General features: G+C 37.4%; 1 protein-coding gene across 1 annotated transcript in view; it reads left to right on the top strand.

Moving 5' to 3' along the window:
* The first annotated feature begins 933 nt into the window (after positions 1-933).
* sema3d (sema domain, immunoglobulin domain (Ig), short basic domain, secreted, (semaphorin) 3D) overlaps positions 934-6000 on the top strand; it is a 49675-nt gene continuing 44608 nt past the window's right edge. Inside the window, exons 1-2 of the mRNA XM_042744376.1 lie at positions 934-1279; positions 1459-1518. The gene's annotated coding sequence lies outside the window, so the exon portion shown is untranslated. The remainder of the gene's footprint in view (positions 1280-1458; positions 1519-6000) is intronic.

Below are 6000 nucleotides of genomic sequence, written 5' to 3'. Positions count from 1 at the left end.
CTGGCAGGCAGCAATATGGACGGCCTGTGGGGTCCTGTGCGTTTTCCCTCTACAATGCAGATGTCAGATAAGGCGAGAGAAGCATAAAGTTGTTAGACTGGACCACAGGCATTGCGTATAACCCTAAATATACTACAGTATGCTTCATACTTGCTCTCTTTCCCATAGATGCCAATCTCTGCGGACGGAAGAATACAGTAAGACACATATTTTAAGAAAAGAAACAGAAAGAGATTGGTCGGTGGGCTGGGTCACAATGTTCTTATCTTGCTAAATTATTAGTAGAGTTGACTATGTAAGGAAGTCTCAATGCTGAAATCACCCCACAGCAAAATTCTGTCAAATGACAGCTTGGCTTAGGCAAAAACTGTGTTTGCAATAAAAAATTAATGTGTACTGAATCATTGCCAATACAGAACATTTTGGCCTTGAAAAGATCCATAGTTTTTAAATGTAGGGTGTAACTCTCGTCCTGTAGATCATGGATTATTAGGAGGCATAAGAGCCACTTTTTGATTTGGAAGAGTGTTGTTTTCAGATGAGACCATTGAATGGAAGGTATTGAGGTAATACATACAAAGCATGTATTGTGTCTGTATGAGTATCTTCCAGGATTCACCATCACTTTGTGAACTCTGGCCATTCTTCCTTATGTAACTAACACTTGCCCTGCAGCCAGCGTTTAATGCTGAAACTTGACTTAACTTGACTAGGAATATGGTACACACTAAAAAAAAGGTATTTTCTTATCTGTATCTATGCCTTGTTTTCCAGTTTTGGGCATTTGTCAGCTTGACAGCAGTGAAGAACTGCTGTATTATAATACAGCATATAAGCTTTACAGCTATATAAGAACAGCTGAACATAAGCCTGGCCAGACGTCAAACCACCTGGTTTTAAATTTTACTATCCAGAATTCTTAGATTTGTCATCTTTGCTTTAGCTTCCCCTCCTCCCTCTGTGTTTAAATGGCTATCTGTCCATCATAGCAATGCCCAGGCCACAAAAGGGCCAGCAGACAGTAAGTACCAGTGGGAGGAGGACAAAGCCCAGTGGTGTCTGTCAGTCACTAGTTAGGCAGGAAGTGCCGATCCCATGCTTCTCACCCTCGTTTCCTCTCTGTCACAAGCTGTGGGACTTTGACCTACTGCCACTGCTGCCAGTTCAGCAGAAGAAAGGACTGGAGGACAGAAAAGGAGGATATTGTGCAGTACATTTTCATGATTCATCTGTCTTCATATTCAGGATAAAATATTAAAATAATGAAATAAAAAAGATGGTAATATTTAATAGATATGCATTTTAAATCATTTTTAATTGTTTTATTTTATTGTATTTTATTCTTTAATACAAAACAAAAGTTTTCAGATATTAATTGTTGATTAGTTTATAGTTTTTTCTATGTCTTATATATCACTGTCATTTTTTCTTTTAATAAGTTGATGTTTTTTCTTCTAGTGCCATCATCCTTCAGGAAGTCACATCAATTTTGGAGGGAAAACAACAGGACGAACATGAGTAAGTATTAGCAATAGATTTAATGGATTCTGTGACGTAGTGGTATCAATTTGTTTGTCTTGCTCTAAAACATTTCTTCATGTTTGATCAATTTACATACATTTGATATGATAAAATCAAAAGATGGTTCAACATGACACTCTCATTTAAGCTAATAATCATTACTTAGAAATGGCTAGCATAACCTTTTTATTTTCATCCTCTTAGGTTTCCATTATGCTGTTTGTCTTGATATTGTATAAAATTAACAAAATGATGCACGTTAACTGAACATATTTCTGAAGGCCTTACAGAAATGCATCCCTATATTACAGCACAAACACACAGTATTCTTTATGTAAAAGTAAGAGAGTTCAAAAGGTACTGCATAATGCAGGAATGACCCAGGAGAATATTACAGCACAAACACACAGTATTCTTTATGTAAAAGTAAGAGAGTTCAAAAGGTACTGCATAATGCAGGAATGACCCAGGAGTTGTCTAATTATTCTGATTTGAAGAGGCTGGGGATATTCAAACTAATTAAATGGAGGTGCAGACTTAATATGATTGGCATTATGAGAGATACACACACACATTAAACTAGTAAGAAGGCAGAAAGGTTAAGTGTGTTATTTTCAGTGGAATACCATTCCAAGCAAATCATCTCAGGTTTTGTGCAAATGAAAATGGATACCCTCCGCTTACAGGGTAATTGAATCATAGCAAATGACTTTGATATGATTCACAAGAAAAAGTGTCCATGGGGTTCATGCCAAAGTGGAAAAGCCCAAGGCATGGGTGGAATCAGAATTTGAGAGAAGGGAAATGATGGGAAGGAAAGGTGAACACCCTGACAAGTGTGGATTGTGACTGTGGGAACATTGTGGCAAAAACTGTCCATCTTTGTGGTTTATTCAAAGGGCTGGAGGGTTAAGTTTAAGGTGTGGGCATGATAGGTTAAAATATGTGTTTTGATAGGTTGTGTCATTTATTTTATGGTAAAATACACCTATTTCATTTAAAGAAATAATTCCCCCCCAAATTAAAATTTGCTGAAAATCTACTCACACTCAAGCCATCAAAGATATTGATGATTTTGTTTCTTCATCAGACCAGATTTGGAGAAATTTAGCATTATATAAAAACATCACGATAATCAACAAGTAATCCAAAAGACTCTATTAATGTCTTGTGAAGCGAAAAGCTGCATTTTTGAAAGAAACAAATACATCATTAAGCCATTTTAATTTGCTTCTGGCCATAAAGCAAGTCCATAATCCATCCTCCAGTGGAAAAAGTCCATCCCCTTTTGTCATCTCACATCAAATCTCACTGACATATTTGTTTAGATCTGTTTTGGACCGTTTTTACTTATAAACAGTGCTTGATCTGTGCATATTTCTCTCCTGATTCAGATAAGATGACTCTTTTTACTGGAGAAAGCAATAATATTGTAATAATCCAGTGAATTTTTTTGTATGCACGAGGAGCCTGACAACAGCCAGTGCTCCACACAGATGTCTGATCTCACCATCATCCAGTCTGTCTGTGCTCCTGTAGCTCAAGTGGTAGAGCATTGCGTTCGATTCCCCGGGAACACATGATAGGTAAAAATTGATAGCCTGAATACACTGTAAGTCGCTTTGGATAAAAGCATCTGCTAAATGCATAAACCTAACTTAAACTTAAACTGTCTGGAATGACATGAAGAAACAGAACAAACTGAGACAGACTAAATCCAGAAGAACTGTGGCAACATCTCCAAGAAGCTTCAAGAAACTGACCTGCAAAGCTACCTGAAAATCTATGTGCAAGTGTACCTAAGAAAAAAGCTGTTTTAAACAAAAAGGTTGGTTGCACCAACTGTTGATTTGATTTAGTTAAATGAAGTTAAATGATAAATCAAATCTATTTATGACATTATTTTTGAAAGCATTCTCAGTTTACAGCATTTTTACACAAGTGCCTAAAACTTTTCACAGTACTGTAGCTTTGCCGGTAGGTTTCTTCAAGCATCTTGGAGAGATTGCCACATTTCTTCTGGATTTAGTCTGTCTCAGTTTGTTCTGTTTCTTCATGTCATTCCAGACAGACTGGATGATGGTGAGTTTAGACTTCTGTGTGAAGCACTGGCTGTTGTCAGACTCCTTGTGCATACACAAATTTCACTGGATTATTACAATGAATGGCAAAAGGAATGTTATTTCCTGCTGACACACTACAGCAAAAGATAGAAATAACAGGCTTATGTGTATATGTATATGTGTATATGTTACATACTGTAACATTCCCTCATAACGTAAACAAGTGTAAAGCATCCTAGCGAGTCCAAAACAGCAACATCGGCTCAACCAATGGAATTAGATTGGGGAGGGACTATATTTTTTATATTTTCTGGACAAATAACAGTCAAGGTGTGTGTTTGGGAAACCTGTCATTATACACTTCACTTTTGTGTTTGTATGTGTGTTCCTGCAAAATTCTTAGCATTTTTTGTTTTTGTTTTGTTATCAGATGGTTTTCGTTAACACCCGATGTCTCAGGGCAGACATTCATCTGGGGTGTTCGTCTGGGTGAGACACTGAACACAGCCTTAAAGCAGAATTTAATACAAATAAATGACTTTAGTCTGAACCAGTGGGTATTTCCTGTAAGTTTATATTAGGATCTTTCTAAACACCCCAAGCACATATTTAAATTATCAAAGCCAACATTGTACTTGCAGTATCTGGTTAATCCTTTCTATGTGAAACATGGAATAGTTTGCCCATATATGATGCATTGCATGCAGCTCATCTCCCTTCTTGTTAACATACAGGTATTCATTTTGACCTTTTACACATGAGTCACATGAAAAGTGGTTTATGGTTGTTGTAGGTCACAGTGATGTAAAGCTAAACACATTTTTAACACCTGCACCATTACTCAGAACACCTTACAGCTTTTTCTGACAATTTTAGTGGCACACACACACACACACACACACACACACACACACACACACACACACACACACACACACACACACACACACACACACACAAATGTTCCCCCATTGTCGAGGCACAAGCAAGAGTGTGTGTACCAGTTGGCTGACATTACACTTTAAACAAATTTTCTCTGTAACTATTTCCCAAACATCCCCTGCAGGTGAGAAGCATGTAATCTCCCTTCTGCTGTCCCCTTTTCTCTGTTCCATCCTCCTTAGTTCTCATTTTCTTATTTTTCCCCCAAAAAAATCATATCAATTTTGCTCCACATGCTCCCAGACATCTCACACTGGGCTCTCTATAAAAATCTCTCAAACTCACTGAAGTATTTGATTTTTTCAGCTCAAGTTACATTTGATATTTTCAAAGCTGCAAATAGACAGAAAGGAAAATTTTATTGTTCACAGGTTGTTCTCTCATAGCTCGGGAGACTCAGAGTTCGCAGTTATGTTTCATCAGCTCTGTCTTAGATTTAATATTCCTAAGGAAAAATAAAGATACTGTAGGAACAAATGAGACAGTTGTTGGCATAGAGTAAGAATACAGAGCTATACTACAAAGTCAATGTGGATCACTTGATTTAGGAAGAGTTTGATTATAAAGGGCATACTGAGATGTTGAACTATTTGTCTAGGAGAAACAATTATAAAAAGAAGGGGAAGTAGATGAATGAATCCCACATAAGATCTCCCAAGAACAAACAAAATGATCTCTACCGAACGCACAATGTTTACGTTCGGATTCTAGAGGAATGGAAGCTCAGAGGAAACTGGTTTCCTGACAGATATCAACATGTCATTGCTGAAGTATGTGGATTATACTGTATGACACACCGTAAACAAATAAACAGAGTTGGTACTGGAATTCAGATTTATATTTTAGCCAGTCCTCATCTTATGTTACTGTCAAAACATATATGCTTTCCATTACTTTCATGCGTCGTCCTCTTTTCAAAGATAAACAGTCACATAGATGTATTTTAGTTGTTTATCTGTTCTAGCATGATGTCAACTAGAGCAGACACACCTCTGACTGTCACTGTACTATATGGTGTGTTTATGTGTCCCGTATGTTTCAGATCTTTGCAAGAAAGCTCGGTCGCACCAAAGAATCAAGCTGTCTGGTGAAGAAGAAAAATAAATAATCCTATGCACAGACGCTTGCCATTCGTGAAAAAGTGAGGGGTAAATAAACACATTACAGAATGAGAGAAAACTTTGCTTGGCTGATTACATGTTTTCAGTGCAATTGTGGTTAAATAGATTTTTCCCGTTAAGTGTTTTCCTATGGAAGAGTGAGACTATGTAGACTGCCACACTGTTTATTTACAGCGAATTCACTCAGGGCTGGTTAGAAAACAACCTGTGCTCGCTTGCATACTGTGTGTTGGAAAAAACACAAACAGCAGATATCAGGGCATCTTTCTGCCTGCTTTGTCAAAACAGTGATTGTTTTTAGTGCAATGCCACAGATGAGGGGACGAATGCTCAGGGATCTGAACCGGCAAAAT

This window comes from Cyprinus carpio, chromosome B18 (genome assembly GCF_018340385.1).
Source record: "Cyprinus carpio isolate SPL01 chromosome B18, ASM1834038v1, whole genome shotgun sequence".
Lineage (NCBI taxonomy): Eukaryota > Metazoa > Chordata > Actinopteri > Cypriniformes > Cyprinidae > Cyprinus > Cyprinus carpio.
This window is presented reverse-complemented; position numbering and strand designations above follow the sequence as displayed.